This window comes from Haematobia irritans, chromosome 1, assembly GCF_050003625.1.
Source record: "Haematobia irritans isolate KBUSLIRL chromosome 1, ASM5000362v1, whole genome shotgun sequence".
In the NCBI taxonomy this organism is placed as follows: domain Eukaryota; kingdom Metazoa; phylum Arthropoda; class Insecta; order Diptera; family Muscidae; genus Haematobia; species Haematobia irritans.
In genome coordinates this window covers 96,737,268-96,756,721 of record NC_134397.1, presented here as the reverse complement: position 1 = coordinate 96,756,721, position 19,454 = coordinate 96,737,268, and the positions used below count along the sequence as shown (strand labels likewise).

The 19,454-nt window shown below is 33.4% G+C and overlaps 1 long non-coding RNA gene across 1 annotated transcript; it reads left to right on the top strand.

Annotated features, from left to right (window-relative positions):
- The first annotated feature begins 18,456 nt into the window (after nt 1–18,456).
- Nucleotides 18,457–19,011, top strand: LOC142221459 (uncharacterized). Its single transcript, XR_012718045.1, has 2 exons — nt 18,457–18,684; nt 18,752–19,011. It is a non-coding gene; the product is annotated as an uncharacterized LOC142221459 (long non-coding RNA).
- Nucleotides 19,012–19,454: the final 443 nt, after the last annotated feature.

The following is a 19,454-nucleotide window of genomic DNA, read 5'->3' as shown; positions in this document are numbered from 1 at the left end:
ATGTTACAAAGTTTACATATTTTATCCTCCTCATTCCGTCCATAATTGTTTCCATTTAAGTGAATCATTCCACTTCGGGCTTTAAATATCCAACTAATTTCTTCCAGTGTATATTTTTCATTTATGTATAACTGGGCTCTGAAGGAACTTAGGGATTTATAATGTCTGCTGCTTTGAGCTTTCGTTTGAAATCGTCTTTGCTTCAGATTTAATTTCAATGCACATAGCAAGTCTGTACTAAACGTATTCCATGATTCGATATCATTTATTACTTCAGGCCATAGCAAGTTCATGTCTTCTGCAAGTGCTTTCAGTTCTTTTACCCAGAAACAATTTCTATTCATCAATAAAGTGGTTAACTGGTGCGGAAGGCGGTTGCGGTTATAGAGAAACATGGTTTTGCCTATATATCTTAAATGGAGGTTCAAAGTATATAAGTGGGAATCTATATATATATATATATATATATATATATATATATATATATATATATATGTATATATATATATATATTATATATATATATATATATATATATATATATATATATATATATATATATATATATATATATATATATATATATATATATATATATATATATATATATATATATATATATATATATATATATATATATATATATATATATATATATATATATATATATATATATATATATATATATATATATATATATATATATATATATATATATATATATATATATATATATATATATATATATATATATATATATATATATATATATATATAATCACCTGGTATAATCACATGACTAAATGCAACAGTCACCTCAGCTAAGTCTGTACAAAAGTCACCAAAAGCAATATCACTATGAGGACGATAGACACAGGCTACACACATCTCCTCTGACAGATTCTATAGTCACTGAAATCATCTCTATGGGGTCAGTTTGCGTCGACTTCGAGCAAACACTTGATCTCAAGTTGTCCCTAACATAAATTGTTTCGCGTTGAAAAAATGATAGTGTTGACAATATATTTTGAGGGGAAAAAAATAGCCATTTTGGGACTTTTTTGCGTTTATTTCGTCGAAATGTATTGACAAAATCGCTGTCACGAAATGATTACATATACATACGCAACTAGTGGCTCGATTTACACACACACGCATACAAAATAAATAATTTGAAAAAGAAGAAGCAGACGAAGTTATTTTACAAATATCTTTGGAGTTAAAAAACTAATTTTACAGTGCTGCATTTTATTTTTTGGAACATAGCAATTAATTCTTGTGATTCCATTCATTGCTAGCTCGGTACTATACATGTTGGTTGAAGTGCTAATGCTTGTTTTGGAACATCAATTGCTGTGCCTCCTTTTGTTTAAATTATGTTTTGTGTTTATTATCCCGATGCCCAGTACAAATGAAACGATTGTAAACTATAATTGACCAAATAAAGCTTTTATTTTGTTAACATTTGTGTTTAAATTTCATGTTATATATGTACATTATTTATATTCTACCATATAGTAGGGAGCGGCTAGATATTGTTGCTAGTTTATTATGGAAATACAACTCTATGTTATACTTTGTTTTATCAATCATCAAATTACATTTTTAAATAATAATCAGATCCACTTTTGTGTTATAAATTCACAAAAATCAGTTTAATAAATAAATTATTTCTTAATTCACATTGCAAATGGCGCCATGTTCTGAAAATACTGACTACGCGAGTTACGTCAGTTTTTCAACTCGAAAAAAAAACAAAGTACCACAAATGGAAAAAATTTCGCTAGTTTTTCGCATGTTTTGGTTTTGTATGGAGTTTCAACTCGAAAACCGAACAGAGTACCGGCCTTAATTCGTAGCCATGAACACTCACAAAGTTGTCGGATGCAGTTTCACAAAGCCAAGTCTCTGATACACATATAACATCCATACCGAAATTTTCAAAAATTAGTCGGAATTCGTCAACTTTATTACGCAAACTCTGAGCGTTGATGCGACAAAATTTTATACTATTTCTTTGTTTTGCTAAAATTCTTAGCATTCTCATTGTAACGTCTCTGGAATGGTTATCACGATTAAGTGTCATCGACATTGTAAAAAAGTAAATAATTAGAAGCAAAACTAGCAACACAATTTTCGTAGAAGATACTGTTACGAATTTGATAATTATAGATTTAAGTTTATTTAAATTAGTTTCCGTTAATTTAAAATTTCAAATTGTAACGATAAAATTTCGTTATCAATTGTTGGAATCATTTATTCATTTTCTAATACTTTTCTAAATTTCCTTTATGTTCTTTTGTTTGCTTATTTTCATATCGAAATGTTAGTTCTTAATCTCTCATAGTATAACAGCCCCTTTGCTTTGTTATTTTGCATTCTCATTTCATCTCATTGTCTATTGTCATTGTTATTGTTGTTGTAGTAATGCGAGCATATATCTATGTGAGTGTATATGTGTTTGGCAGCCACCAGATGAATAACTTCCCAATAAACACAGGATGAGCGTTTTTCAAATGCAACAACTTTTCAGTTTGAGGGTAATTATAATTATCAACATAAATTCAACTTGACTTGAAACAGCTCATATTCAATACATCTTCAAATTGTTTGCGAATTACTTGACGACATCTTTGAAAAGGTGTTGAAGATAATATGCGAAAACTTTGACAAAACACTACCCTAAAATGCAACGAAAAAACCATGTGGTTTTCAATACTTGTTTGTGCAACGAAGTTCGTGGTCAATTGAAAGAAATAAAAAACATTTTAGACAAAAACCTGAATTTACTCCAAATAGTTTCTTATAATACGTAAGTGAAAATAAAAAAATTAAATGAAACTTTAAGGAAGACACTAAATATACATCTCTTTGCCGAAAACTAAAATAATGGATTCTACGTTCTTGAAAACATTTAAAAGCTGACCGATGAAAAAATGTTGGACAATTAACTGGAACTGCTTCAAATAGTTTATAATAATTGGTAAGTCAATATGAACAATTAAATCAACACTTTAGAGAAGTCACTAACAGCCAATTTCTCATATCCGAAACGAACGCTTTCGTTCGACTGAAATGCCAAAAACAGCTGATTTTCCTTTATAAATTCAGCTGTTTTGGGCATTCTAGTCGAAAGAAAGCATTCGTTTCGGATATGAGAAATTGGCTATAAATTTAACTCTCATTGCAGAAAACTAAAATATTTAGATCCTGCATTCTTGGAAACATTAAGAGGTTGACCAATGAAAAATGATGGTGGCTTATCGAAAAGAGAAAGTTTCCATAAATCATAGTACAACGAATTAAACTTGGTATTTATGCTTTTCCATAATAACTACTGGGTGATAATTCGCATCACGTCTATAGTTTAATTTACATCGCATTATCGGTTTAATTTGATATTTTGTGGATTAAAATTGCTGGAAATTTATTCTAACTCTCTAGTCATCAAGTTCCTTGCTAATTTCCCGAGTTTTTAATTTTACAACAATTTTGTGACACCAACGTTCTTGAGGAATTTTGTGGTTTTCAATACATTTTGTGCCACGAAGTACATTGTCAGTTATTTTTATTGACATAAGTCTGAAATTAATCCAAAACGCTAATTATAATTGGTAAGTCAAAATAAAAAGTAAAATGAAAACGTAATGGAAATCACAAAACTCGATTGTTTTGCAGATAACTAAAATCATTGGATGTTATATTCTTGGAAGATGTTGACCGGTGAAAAAATGATGAAATGAAACAACAAAGAAAAGATTCCAGAAAACTTGCAAAGTGCAACAATTCCTAAATCAAGAACTTCTGGATGAAAATGTGCATTACATCAATTTACATTCCGTCATCAGTTTGATATTTTGTGAATTCCTCTTGATGGAATCTATTCTAACACGCAGGCCAGCGAGTTCCTCGATAGTAATTATTTGAAATTGCCAGCATATTAATTAATAATTAATTAATTAATAGTTATGTGACACCAACATTATGGGGGAAATTGAATTATACATGAAAAATGTTTAAGTTATTTAAAGCTGTATTGATAGGTTTAGTTATTAATACCTTTAATAAGATAATTAGTTTTTGATTGGTATTATAACATATTATTATTTTTATATATTATTAGTTATTTTTAATATTATTATATTTTTAATGAAAAAAATTAATAAAATTTACAAAATCACTAGACATTTAGTGTTGACTTTCAGTAAGACCTGGGATTGACTTTCATGCAAATTGTGGTTATAAAATATTCGCAGCAATGTTAATTTTTAATTTGTCTCACATTGAAAACTGTTTGAGAAATTATTGAGTAGCGATGCATTTCAATTTGAGGATTACAATTGAGAGATTATTGCTATTGTGTTGAATTTTACTGTTGAGGGTAATGTCTGTTTTTTGTTGAGAACGCGATTTTCTCAAAATTTCTCAACTGAATATTACCCTAATGCTTTGAAAAAATGTTTGAAAAATTATTGCATTTTAGTATTTTTCAAACGTTTGTGTTTATTGGGTTAATGGTCGTAGATTCTTCTAGCGTTGTCAAAGAATCTTCTGGCGTTGCCAGAATATTGTAGTGCTGCCAGAATGTTCTCGCATTGCCAGACCGTCATATATAAAAGAGCTCGCATGCTGCTAACGAGTCAGTCTTAATTAAAGCGTCAAACGTCAGTGTGAACGAATTGTAAAGTGAAGTCATAGTAAATAAATTGTAGATTAACGTTATTGAAACGAACAGTATTTTAATTGTCGGGTAATTAAAAACGCCTAAATATAAAAACGTAACAATTGGTGTCGGAAGTGAAATAACGGAAAAAATCTACAATGAAGTTTAATGAGCTTCGTGTGAAAGACTTAAAAAAGGAATTGAGCAAAATGGAGCTGCCGACAACAGGCAATAAGGCCCAGCTTCAAAAGCGTCTACTGGAAGAGTTTGAAGGGCGTAATATGGATATTGCGGCGCACGAGTTTGATTATAAGGAAGACATTGATGAATCAATACCAGCAGTGTAGAAACTCCGTCTGTGGCTTCGAGTGTTGTGGATTACACATCAATGCTCAATGTTCTAAGAAAAATGATGGAAGAAAACTCTAGAAAAATCATGGATGAGAATTCTAGAAAAATGGAAGAAAACTCTAGAAAAATCATGGATGAGAATTCTAGAAAAATTGAAGAAAATTCTAGAAAATTGCTGAGAGAAAATGCCCTACAAATGGAAGCAAGTTCAAGAAAATTGGAAGAAAAATTCGACGAATATTCTAGAATTCTCAATGAAAAACTACAACAAATTTCTGAAGGCATGGAGAAACGTGTGGACCATATAGAAAATCAAATTGTGGAATTGGATAAGAAAGTTCTTTCCGTGGATGAGAAAATTGTGGTTCATGATGAGAAGTTTCTGCACATCGAGAAAAAATGTCAGAGCTGGAAATTAAAGGTGGTCCAGTGCGCGTCATCAAAACTCCTGTTTTCGACGTCATTTGATGTCTTCAAATTCCAATTCGAAATGGTTGCTTGTAGAAATTTGTGGAATGACGATGATAAAGCAATTGAACTTCTATTGGCATGAAAGGGCAATGCTGCTGATGTGATACAAAGCATTCCCGCTGCTTCTAGAAATAACTATAATGAAGTAATAGCGGCACTCCAACGCAAGTATGGCGGAGAGCACAAGCAGGACATCTTCAGAATGGAATTGAGAGGAAGAATCCAGAAATCCAATGAAACCCTAGAAGATTTCGCAACAGAAGTTGAGCGTCTAGTGCTTTTGACATACCCAGGTGAGAGTCACCCACTTGTGGACCGCATCAAGATTGAGACCTTCGTCAATGGAATTCGAGACCCAGATATAAAATGTGCAACATATGCGTCACAAAAGGCTACATTCGCTGAAAAAGTAACATTCGCACTTGCACAGGAGACTGCGGGGTTGCTAGCGCGGCCTCAAATTCACAAGGTACGTAAAGTAGAGACAGAGTGTGACGAATCATGAGGCCATGAAGCAGGCAATGCAAGAAATGAAGCAAGAGGCAAATAAATCCCAGATCAAATGCTATAACTGTGATAAGCCGGGACATCTAGCTCGAGAATGCAAAGCACGACGCAAACAGTCAAGATCCACATCACCATCTCCATTAAACAATAGCCATAAGAAGGTGACCCCACAGTCAAGTGAGTCACCTTTAAACTAAATCGAGCTAGTTCAGCGGGACAAGAGCTGGCTCCCACAGACGATGGCCCCACCATCTCCATAGCAATAGTTCAACAGAAAAATAACAATTTAACTATTGCGGGTGTTATTAACGGCGACAAGCGTACTTTGACGTTGGATACTGGTGCATCAAAGTCTATCATTAGATCTGATTTAGTAAAAGGAAAAGTTACACCACTGATTGGAGTCAAGCTACGCACGGCTACAGGGGAACCCGCAACCGTATATGGAAATTCCACCCGTAAAATTAACTATTGCCAGCAAATCCGTTATGATTTCGTTGTGGCCGAAGAAGTTATAATTGGAGCGGATTTCATGATTGCTTTTGGTCTCAATTTGGATATGAAGCGTCGCGTAATGACATGATGCGATGCCGAAATAACGGTAAACGTGGGATACGACGATAATACACCTTTCAGACGTTTGACAACGAGGCAGTCAGAGTCTATACCACCGAATGCCGAAGCAATTATATGGGTTTCTATGAATGGAGATTGTGAAGTCGGCCAATTGTGGGTTGTTGAACCAGCAGAAAACAAAAGCAACAACATCTTGATAGCAAATGCCCTGGTAACAACGAACGAAGAGAGACAAATACCAGTTCGTGTCTTGAACTTGTCTGACAATCACGAGCAAATTGTAAAATTTTCTGACATTGGCAAATGTACACCAGCCGAGGCAATAGTTAATGAGAGACGGCTTCCTAGAGAAACCAGGTCGGTGCTATCCCAGCTAAGATCGGGGATCTCTAGGTATCTAAATAGTTACCTCTCCATTCTGAACCCGGCAATTCAGGATGTCTGCCCGAATTGTGGACATTCGCCTCATATCACGAGGCATCTCTTGGAATGTCCTGCTAAGCCGACGGACCTGATACCTACTTCACTTTGGACTCATCCAGTAGAGGCAGCTCGCTTCCTCGAACTGGATGTTGACGCCTCAATGTCAAATCCTAACTAATTGTTCTGTTTTGTCTTTTCCTTTGTTTTGTCTTTTGTTCTACATGCAACTTTCCCAGGGGCTACAACAACAACAATAGTCAATTTGGAAGGCAACTCATCAAAGACACATGGAGCAGTGAGAAAACATCTAGAAGGGTATGTCGAGGCTTGGACATGTCATCTATCGCCGTCAGATAGAAATAAAGCCAAGCAATAGTTGTGGAAACACGCCTCTGTTTTTGCTTCTGAAAAGGGAAATCAAGGAAGAACATCTGTAGTGAAACATGAAATTAAAACCGCAGAAGAAAGGCCTATAAAACAGGCACAACGAAGTGTTCCCCTGGCAAAAAGAGACGAAGTTCAAAAGCTCATAAAGGAAATGGCGGAGAGTGGAGTGATCGAGCTATCATCAAGTCCTTGGTGTTCCCCAGTTGTGCTGGTCAAAAAGAAAGATGGAAGTACCCGATTCTGCGTGGACTACAGAAAACTGAATGATGTCAGCAAAAAGGACAGTTATCCGCTTCCACGCATTGATGACACGTTGGACACACTAGCCGGAGCAACATGGTTTTCTACGATTGATTTGCAGAGTGGATATTGACAAGTAGAGATCGCCGAGAAAGACAAGGAAAAGACGGCTTTTGGCGTTAATGGCGGTCTCTGGCAATTCAATGTAATGCCGTTCGGGGTCTGCAACGCTCCGGCTAACTTCGAAAGATTGATGGAGCGGGTACTGAAGGGGTTGCACTGGAAATCGTGATTGATATACTTGGATGACATCATAGTGATGGGCAAAACATTTGACGAGCACCTTAAGAACTTGAAAGACGTTATCCAGCAATTGTCAGCCTCTGGTCTACGTCTTAACGCAAAGAAATGCTCCCTTTTCCTTCGGGAAGTTAAATACCTGGGTCATCATGTGACTGCAGAGGGCATATTCACCGATGAAGACAAAATCCAAGCTGTCAGAGATTGGCCACGACCCCGAAAACTACACGAATTAAGAAGTTTCCTTGGGTTATGTACATATTACCGACGATTCGTCCCAAACTTCGCCAGCATCGCCGCTAGTCTCCATAAATTGACGCAAAAAGGTCAGAAGTTCAAGTGGAGCGACGAACAGGAGGATTCATTCCAACATTTAAAATAACTTTTATGTTCAGCTCCTGTTCTAGCGTATCCTATTCCGGGCGAAAATTTTGTTTTGGATACAGATGCTAGCGCGCATGTATTGGAGGTGTGCTATCTCAACAGATAGACGGCAAGGAGAAGGTCATCGGATATTTCAGCCGAACGTTGTCCAAGCCCGAAAAGAACTACTGTGCTGCTAGCGACGAGAGCTGCTAGCCATCATAGAGAGTGTAAAACATAATCATATATATTTGTATGGACAACACTTCTTGCTCAGGACTGATCACTCAGCTCTACGATGGTTGCTCCAATTCAAGAATCCTGAAGCTCAACTGGCACGTTGGATCGAGAGGCTCCAAAGCTATGATTTCAGTATCGAGCATAGAAAAGGTGGAAAACACGGTAACGCTGACGCTTTGTCACGTCGACCTTGCAGTATAGAATACGAGCACTGCTCGAAAGCTGAACATAAGGAGTAGATTGTTGATATTCGACTGTTACACATCGAATCTGGAGTGGACTGGCCAACAGAACAGCGTAAAGATCCCATTTTGAACAAAATTATTTCGGCAAAGGAAGAGAACAAGAAGCTCAGTAAGAAAGACATTGCAGCCGAAAGTCCACTTATGAAATCATACTGGGCTCAATGGGATAGTTTAGTTCTAGTCAATGGATCCCTGCAACGTAAATGGGAAAGCGAAGATGGCAAGAACAGCCGAAATTTGATCATCGTACCGGATTCCAAAATAAGAGACGTTTTGGCGGAGTTCCATAATGGTTCCAGTGGAGGTCATCTGGGAATAACCAAAACAGCCGAGAAAGTGAAGCAAGGATTCTACTGGGTTGGATGCCAGAAATCAATTGCTGAATGGGTAGCCAGTTGCGAGAAGTGCATGAAGGCGAAAGGTCCAACAAGGAAAAGTCGAGGTCCTATGCAAGAGTATAGACCAGGAGCCCCGCTTGAAAGAATAGCAATGGACGTGGTAGGACCTTTCCCAGTAAGTGATTCTGGAAACCGTTATGTCCTTGTGGTCATGGATTACTTCAGCAAATGACCGGAGGTGTATGCAATTCCAATATGTCGCTACGGTGTGCCGTCCGAAACTCACTCCGACCAGGTAAGAAATTTTGAATCGGCCATATTCAAAGAGATGTGTGAATCCCTTGGTATCAAGAAAACGAGGACTACGCCATTACATCCACAATCCGATGGTATGGTAGAAAGGTTTAATCGCACTCTGGAGGAACATCTTCGAGAAGTGGTGGACAACGGCAAGAGGGACTGGGACGCAGCGTTGCCAGAATTGTTTCACCAAAAACCGCTAGATTTGCCCAAAAAATAGCTAAAAAAAGCTAAAAAATAGCTAGAAAAAAAGCTAAATTTTTTTGTATCAAAAGTCACATTTTTGATTGAAATTTAACAAACTTAAAGGCTTTATTTCACTTACAATGCATATTATTTTCATTTTAATTCCACTTCTGTGAGACTGTAACAATATCTAAGGCATATTAGCTCTGTTTGCGTATTCGATACATTTTGATTACTATCACAAATTTTTACTGGAAGTCATTCGTTTTGTGGGAGCTACCTTCCCAACACCTCTATTTTTTTTACTTGTTATTTTAAAATATTAAATGATCTAAGCATGCTTTGGATTTGGTAAAAAAATGATTTGTCATTTTTTTAAATTAAAATTTAGTTTGGATTTGAAATTGTGAAAAATTCGAAATACATTACTTTTATTTAAATTGTAGAAAATACCTATAGTTTACATTTCCCAGTAAAAACATTTTCCTTTTCTTCATGAGCTATCAAAGTGCTTTAAAAACGTGCTAACGCCAACTTAAATTTCCAAATTCAGACTCATATTCAAGTAGAAATTATTGTATATATACGTTTTTAAAATAAAGTGTTGAAAAGCATCTTCTATTTTTGAACGCTATTTTGGTTTGTGGTTAAAGGCCGGTATGCACCTCTAGCGAAAAATTTCATTCCCATAAGAAATGCATTGCTATTTATGCTAACGAAATTTTCGGTAGCGTTCAATTTCGTAAGCTGGTACGCACCTCTAATGAAAATAACAGGGTTGTCAAAAGCATATTTTGGCAGCAAATATTTAATTTATTACAATCATTGTGTGCGTAAAAGTTTTAAAAGGTCTGTAAATAATAAACAATTTATTTGAGGAATATTTGGAACATATATTAACAATTTTTAAAAGCGATTATCTGGTTTAAAATTTGTGTAATTTGTTTGTTGTAGACTTAAATAAATTTCGCTAGAGGTGCATACCGGCCTTAAGATGCAAAAACTCCTCACATTTAAAGACTATTTCATAATTCTTCCTTCTTTCATACCCATTTTTAAGTTGAATCACTTAATTATAAGGACAAAACGACTTTATCGTCTTTTGGACAAGGAAAACAGTTTATATAAAAGAAATTCACAAATGCTATTATAACCAAAATTCGCGTTCGTATTTTAAGGAGACGACAATATTTTTTCAGTGCACAAAGCTATTCACATCTACTATTTTAATTTAGTAATATCGTAATAACTTTAGAATATTATAATAACATAAAAAGGATAAACGAGTCAAATGATAATATTCCCAATAATTTACTGACAGTTTATCTAAAAAGTTTGTATGGTAATAGTAGATTTAAAGTTTACGATAACTTTTATGTATATAATGAAAAAACTTTACAACAAGGTGTATTTGCTACAAAAATGCCCGCATAATGGCTGGACTCATTATTAATGTTTCAACTGAGCTTTGAAATATGTGGAAACCCTTATACTTGCAGCAAGGCTTAGATAAAAACGCCGATTTATCCATATTTCAATAGAAACATGTCGAAAATAAAAAAAGCCAAAAATAGCTAAAAGGGTCATGAAAAAAAGCCAGAAAAAAGCTAAAAGCTAAATGCATTTTTTCCCCGCTAAACGTCAAAAAAAGCCAAATCTAGCGGGAAAAAAGCTAAATTGGCAACGCTGCTGGGACGAGCATATACGAAAGTTTTTGCTGTCCTATAGATCTGCCATTCATGATTCCACCTCTCGAACACCGGCCAATGTTCTATTCGGAACTGAGTTGAAGTTGCCTGGAGATCTGATATTCGGCGCTAAACCAAATGAGCTCGCCATGGAAGAAAACAGAAACGACATCGCAAACACTTTCGGTGAAGTTCACGAATCAGTGCGCAACAAAATAAAAATGGTCAGCAACAGAATGAAGGCGAGATACGATCGTGCTGTAAATACTGAGGACTTCCAAGAAGAAGAATTTGTTCTGCTATTTAACACGCAACGAAAGAAAGGATTGTGTCCTAAACTGCAAACACAGTGGGAAGGCCCATACAACGTCATCAAGAAGATCAATGATGTTGTATACCGGATTCAGAAGGACGACAGCCCTAAATCAAAGATGAAAGTTGTACATCTGGAACGATTGGCTCTTTACAGAACATGTTCTGTGCCTGTTCGGGACGAACAGTTTATTTAAATTAGTTTCCGTTAATTTAAAATTTCAAATTGTAAAGATAAAATTTCGTTATCACTTGTTGGAATCATCTATTCATTTTCTAGTACTTTCCTAAATTCCTTTTATGTTCTTTTGTTTGCTTATTTTCATATCGAAATGTTAGGTTAGGTTAGGTTAGGTTGGGTTATGTATCAGGCTCACTTAGACTATTCAGTCCATTGTGATACCACAATGGTGGACTTCTCTATTATCACTGAGTGCTGCCCGATTCCATGTTAAGCTCAATGACAAGGGACCTCCTTTTTATAGCCGAGTCCGATCGGCGTTCCACATTCCAGTGAAACCACTTAGAGAAGCTTTGAAACCCTCAGAAATGTCACCAGCATTACTGAGGTGGGATAATCCACCACTGAAAAACTTTTTGGTGTTCGGTCGTAGCAGGAATCGAACCCACGACCTTGTGTATGCAAGGCGGGCATGCTAACCATTGCACCACGGTGGTGAAATGTTAGTTCTTACTCTCCATAGTATAACAACCCCTTTGATTTGTTATTTTGCATTCTCATTTCATATCATTGTCTATTCTCATTGTTATTGTTGTTGTAGTAATCTATCTATCTGAGTGTATATGTGTTTGGCAGCCACCAGATGAATAACTTAATGGTCTTAGATTCTTCTAGCGTTCTCAAAGAATGTTCTGGCGTTGCCAGAATATTGTAGTGCTGCCAGAATGTTCTCGCATTGCCAGACCGTCATATATAAAAGCGCTCGCACGCTGCTAACGAGTCAGTCTTATGGTGTTTTCTTTTCTGAAAAAAGTGCTTTGCCGTCATTTTGTCTGTACAGAATGCGCATTTTTAAAATGTTACCAGCAACCTAAAAAAATGCTATCATTTCAGCGGACAGAAAAGAATTCAAAGAAGGAAACAGGGCAATCGCAGCACTCTCGGTTGTTGGCAGTGCTGAAAATGCCCGTAATTTGCCTCTATGCGTGGCACTATTTTCACAACATAATTCGAAGCCTTTTCGCACTTTTGCCTGTTGTTTTAGAAAAGAACCTAAAAAGTACATTTTCCGGCCAAAATGCAAAAAAAGTGCGCATTTTTCATAAGAAAAGAAAACGCCATTAATTAAAGCGTCAAAGGAATAACATCAGTGTGAACGAATTGTAAAGTGAAGTTATAGTAAATAAATTGTAGATTAACGTTATTGAAACGAACAGTATTTTAATTGTCGGTTAATTATAAACACCTAAATATAAAAAGTAACAATATGAAAATTAAAAAAATGTGATAAACTGTAGCACTGGTACTAGTCCTGTGATAGGTCTATTAGTGTCAATTTGCACCAATTACCCGTAGGGATTTTACTAATGCAAAATCAATAACACAAAGAGCTCAAAAGGTTTACACCAAAATATTAACTCAATTACACTGCACAACAATTATATACGATTAACATAACAAATTCAAGAAAAAAATAAATAATTAATCAATAAATGAACATTTAATTAATAATTGTTACTAATATATAAAATAATATAAATCCATGATATGACTGTTACAATTTTAGACTTTGAACTTTTTTTTTTTAATTTTGACTATAAAAAATCCATTTTAAAGTTTCATTCATTGGTTTCACTTAAATTGAGATGTACATACATCCTCAAAAAAAATCGCCTCTCTAACATATGTTCCAAACATATTTTGCAGGAAGCACATATATTATTGGATACTGCCGAAACATTAATATGTTTGTTTTATGTGAACATATTTGTGGAAGCATTTTGAGCCAAAAATATTATATGCTTGGAAGAATTTTCCCCAAAGAAGATTGTGCTCATTCCCTAACATAATTTTCACTTCCACGAAATTTTTTAGTTCTTGGCACCTTTTTCTGTAATACAAATAATGTTGAAGAAATTATTCAATTTTATAATATTTTTAAATTTTACCTTTCGCCTGGACGGAGAATCGAACCGAGGACCGTACAGTTTGTAAGCCAACACACTACCACTGAGCTACACGCTCACAAAAAATCGCTTCTGTAACATATACTCCCAAACATATTTTGCTTCAAGCATATACATTTTTGGCTATTGCCCAAACATTTATATGTTTGATCTCTTCCAATATATAATATGTTTGAAAGCATATTGGTCTAAGCAATATATGTTTGGGTAGTCAATTTCCAAACATTTTGTATTTTTGCATCCAAATTCAATAATGTTGTCTTCCAAAAAACAATATGTTATTATGTGAACATATAATATGTTTGGAAGCATTTTGCACCCAAAAATATTATATGCTTAAAAAAAATTCTCCCAAACAATATTGTGCTCAAAATTTTATTTATTTATTTATTTATTTACAATCATAATAAATTATGAAAATAAACAGGTAATATAGGTGCTAACAACATAGGTTTTCGACCTGAATGCTCAAAATTTTGTTTCTGCCTAATTGTATATTCCCCCACATCTTTCTCACTTCCTCGAGATTTTTTAGTTCTTAGCACCTTTTTCTGTAATACAAACATTGTAGAAGAAATTATTCAATTGTATGATTTTTTTTATTTTAATTTTACCTTTTGCCGGACTGGGATTCGAACAGCGGACCACACAGTTTGTAAGGATCACAGAAGTAGCTGATCAATTGCCCAAGGAAAAATAAAATGTTAATTTTGTAATAACAAGCAACAACCACCAACTTAATTCAATATCGCTCCCTGTTAAATAGCGCTCCAAGCTACTAAACACATATATGTTTATAGGCTATTTCTAAATTAATATATGTTTGCATCCAAGCATATTATATTTAAAAACATTTTATGTCCCAAACATAATATGTTCTAACATATTAACATATATGTCCCAAACATGTTATGCTAGTTTATGAACATTATATGCTTGCACTCAAAAATATTGTGTTTAAAAATTTGTGTTCCAAACATATAATGTTTATAGCCAAACATATGAAAAACAGTCTTTTTCATCTTGTAAATATATAAATAAATAAATAAAATTTTGAGCACAATATTGTTTGGGAGAATTGTTTTAAGCATATAATATTTTTGGGTGCAAAATGCTTTCAAACATATTATATGTTCACATAATAACATATTGTTTTTTGGAAGACAACATTATTGAATTTGGATGCAAAAATACAAAATGTTTGGAACTTAGACTACCCAAACATATATTGTTTAGACCAATATGCTTTCAAACATATTATATATTGGAAGAGATCAAACATATAAATGTTTGGGCAATACCCAAAAATGTATATGCTTAAAGCAAAATATGTTTGGGAGTATATGTTACAGAAGCGATTTTTTGTGAGGGTGTATAAGTCTATACATCCAACCGTCTTGCAGTCTATAGGGCTTTGTCCAAATAAATTTGACAATCATACTTTTCTTCTGTTGGTTAAGCTACACTTGTAGGTTAGTCAATGCATGGGTTTAAGCTGAAATCAAAAACTACAATGATTGAAGAATAAACCAACAATAACCAAACTAATTATAGTTATTTTATTTTACTAAATTATTGAATGTTTACTTCAAAAATAGGCAAATGTGGCTTATAAAAAATTGAATTAAAAGAACTTCCTGTGTACACACAAAAAATTATCACCAACATTTTTTCAATTAAACACTTAATTGAATTTGGAAACGGATTCAATTAATATGTTAATTGATTCAATTAATTATTTAATCAAATCCGAATAAAAACCAATTTAAAAAATGATTTATATTTGTTACGTTTCCAATTAAAATATTAATTGATTCAATCAATTTGTTAATCAATTCGGAAATAATTTTCAATTACAAAAGTGATTCAAATTTTTTCCGTTTCCAATTACGCATGTGATTGATCCAATCACCTTTGTGATTGAAATTGAATAATTTTGAGCAATGGAAAGAGCGAAAAGAGACAAGAGAATTTATTCAACAATGTATGATAGAGAGATCAGTCTGTGGAAGTAACTCGTAACGAACGGTTGGGTTTTTGTTTTTTGCGTAAATTGAAAAACATGATTGGCGACATTCTGTCTGCTGCATTCAAAATGTGTGCATAAATATTTTGAACGCAACAACAAATCATAGCAAAGGGTTGAAATAAATATAGTGTGCAACAACAAACGACCACGTGGTAAAGGTTTGAAAAAAATATATGAGAGAACGCATTTGAAATTACCTGTGTTTGTGTTTTGTGGTATTGTAAAAATGGAAAACTATCTACGTTTATTGAAGGTAAGAAATTGTGAAATGTGAATACCGTTTTCCATTGAAGCCTGCACCCTCAAAAAAAATCGCTTCTCTAACATATGTTCCAAACATATTTTGCAGGAAACACATATATTATTGGATACTGCAGAAACATTAATATGTTTGTTTTATCTGAGCGTATTATATGTTTGGAAGCATTTTGAGTCCAAAAATAGTATATGTTTGGAAGAATTCCCCAAAGAAGATTGTGCTCATTCCCTCACATAATTTTCACTTCCACGAAATTTTTGAGTTCTTCGCATCTTTTTCTGTAATACAAATATGCTGTTTTTTCTTTCAAATGTCTATTCTCTTGATTCCGAATGTGTATTCCCTTTATTCTGAATACTCATTCTAATATTCAAATTAAATAGTAATTAGACTTAAGCATATAAAATTTTTGGTCTTATCATGAAACAGTTTTCCGAACCAACATACAAGCGGTTTCACAGAAATTGCTCTCATTTCATTCTATCGCTGTGTTATGTTGATATCTTTTTATTCAACCGTCCCGGTTTCTATCTCTATTTATTTCTCTATACTAACTCTCTCTCTCTCTCTCTCTGGCGCTCTTTGAATAAAGTATCACAACATATATATGTTTACTCGAAATTTGTAAATTTATATATGTTTACATTCACACATATTATTTTTATGAAACATTCATGCCCCAAACATAATATATTCTCACATATTAACATATGTGTCCCAAACATTTTGTGTTAGTTTAGGAACATTACATGTTTGCACTTAAATATATTGTGTTTAAAAATTGTGCCCGAAACACATTTTGTTTATATCGGAACATATTAAAAACATATTTTTCTAACAGTGTGTTTACATTAAACGGACTAAAATAATATATTTTTTATTCATTTCTTTTAGTGACCAATTTTATTTCGTGAAATTGTCCAATCAATCCCATCAACTCCATCATTTTATCAAATATATAAGAATATGTTTGCAATAAAAAAGTGGGTAGCGTATTGATCTTTTAAAATTATAAATTTTGTTCACTCCTAGTTTTCTTAAAACCAAGAGCGGTATGGGTTTGTTGTAAGATTCACCTTGAAGTTGCGAAGTGGCGTTGGCATTAAATTGCATTTTTGTTTTACCTGCCTTTTTCAGTTTGAACCCAAGTAGAGAGCAATATATCTGATATATAAACTAATGAGCTGAATTATGTAATGGTAAAAAAGTTCTTTCTTTTGGATTTAAAAATATGAAAAATATCCGAAAATAATAAAAATATGTATTTTCCATTTATATTTTTTTCTATTTCCAGAATTTGCAAAGTATCATCAATATAATACCAAATATTACATTGCTTTCCCATTATTTTTGTCTTTGATTGGTTCAAATTTTAATAGACGATTTCAATGTGTGGAAATTTTGGAAAGGGCTTGTTAGTCAAATTAAATTACCGAGCTCCTTAATCATAAGCGTAGGAAGGCCTCTGGGGAGGGGGCTTAGACCCCCCCAGAAAAATTTTAGCCCCCCCCCCCAGAATTTGAAAACCTATTTACGATTTTACATTTTTATAAAAATTAAGCAAGTATATACTCGTACAACGCACAAAGTTCCACTAAAGACTTTCATGCACAATCGAATTACTTGGGTTGTGGTAGAAGTCTTATATTTATGAAATAAAGCTGTGTTTGAACTTATGATTTAGTTGAATAAAAAATAGTAATTGATATTAGAACTATTCTTTCATAAATTAATATCTTAATAATGCTGCAAAAAAGCGTCGCCAAAAAGAAATGAAAATGTTCTTTTTGGGTCTGGAAGTGGTACACTCTTACTTACTCTTTTACTCTTTTTTTAAACTATTTGAAAAAAGAAAACAAAAAATTACGCATTAAAATATAAAAAAAAAATTAAGTAAAAAAACTTTCTGTGTAGTTAAAATAGTTAACTTCTTTGTGAGGACATTTTTGGAAGTGCTTTTAAAGTTGTGCCTTTAGAACAACTCCCAATTTTTTGCTGAGAAAAGTGTGGAACTACCCTACGGGAAATGGATCAACCACAGAACTGGTATAGGACTAGTCACTGGTGTGTATGGACCAGTCCCAGTTCTGATCAAAACGTATGGAAGGGACCGTCCACCTTTACATGGGTTTGTCATTGACGGAGTAAACTTACATTTTAGGACGCGTCTTGGACTCACCCCAAAAGACATATCCTGGAACAATTTAGCAGGAGCAACCCATAAACAGGTCCTCAGGAACCAGTCTCGGACAAACTCTTAGAAATCTCTTTCAATTTGGACTCCTAATCGAACCCGAAATGAAAAAAAATTTGAAATATATCGAACAAAAGGTTATTCTGATAATTTTATTTCACTAAATTTTATTTCACAATTTGCACCAATTTCCCGTAGGGTACTTTTAGTTGCTTTATTATAAATTGATTCTCGAGTTATTTTGATGTCTATTTTTTATTAAATTTTATGAAATAAAACATTAGTTGAACCTATAAGTTCAGTCTATAAAGTTTTAGCTAGGGGGGCTATAGCCCCCCCTAGGAAAATTGTCTAGCTACGCTAATGTCCTTAATACACCTTTTTATGCTAAAAGACTACAACTGCAAAAGAAGATTATAAATCTACAACCTGGAACTAAGAATTGAACTTGATATTCTATGCAGGTAATGTTTAACAAAATTAACTTTTAATTGAACAAAATTAAAATCGAATTATTCTGTTTACTTTCAGAAAAAACTAATTTAGCTTACAGGCTGCTGATTTATTGGAAATCTAGGCGCATCTACATATTAGAAGGAACATGCTAACATGGTTATTATTATAAGGAAGATAATGATTTATATAATTTATTTGTTCACCCTATAGTTGTTATTGATAGTAATTGTATTTGTAAGTTATGTTAGAACACAACACAAATGACAAGAACCAAATTTATTTGTCTATTGCATAATTCAAAAAATAATAAAATATTAAATATGTTTTATAAGAAACATATTTTCTTTAATTTTAAATAAAACTAAATACGATTTTGGGGTCGCAATATATAAATTTTTTGATCGAAATTTATAGCCAATTTCAATTAATTATTTAATTGAATCAATCAAATAGTTGATTGATTTTTGTCGCGAAATTAATTAAAATTTTAATTGATTCAATTAAAACTGTGATTGAATTTTATGTTAAAAATCAATCACGTTTTTAATTGATTCAATCACACAATTAATTGATTCCGTGACAAAAGTCAATTAAATTTTTAATTGAAAATCGTGTTGGTTTTCAATCAAAATGGGTGATTGATACTATCATTTTCGTGATTGAAGGCATTTCAATTAAAAAAATGATTGAATCCGCGATTTTCGTGATTGAAATCAAATTTTTTTTTGTGTGTAGTTAAAATAAAGAACATCTTTGGGAGGACATGGAAGTGCTTTTA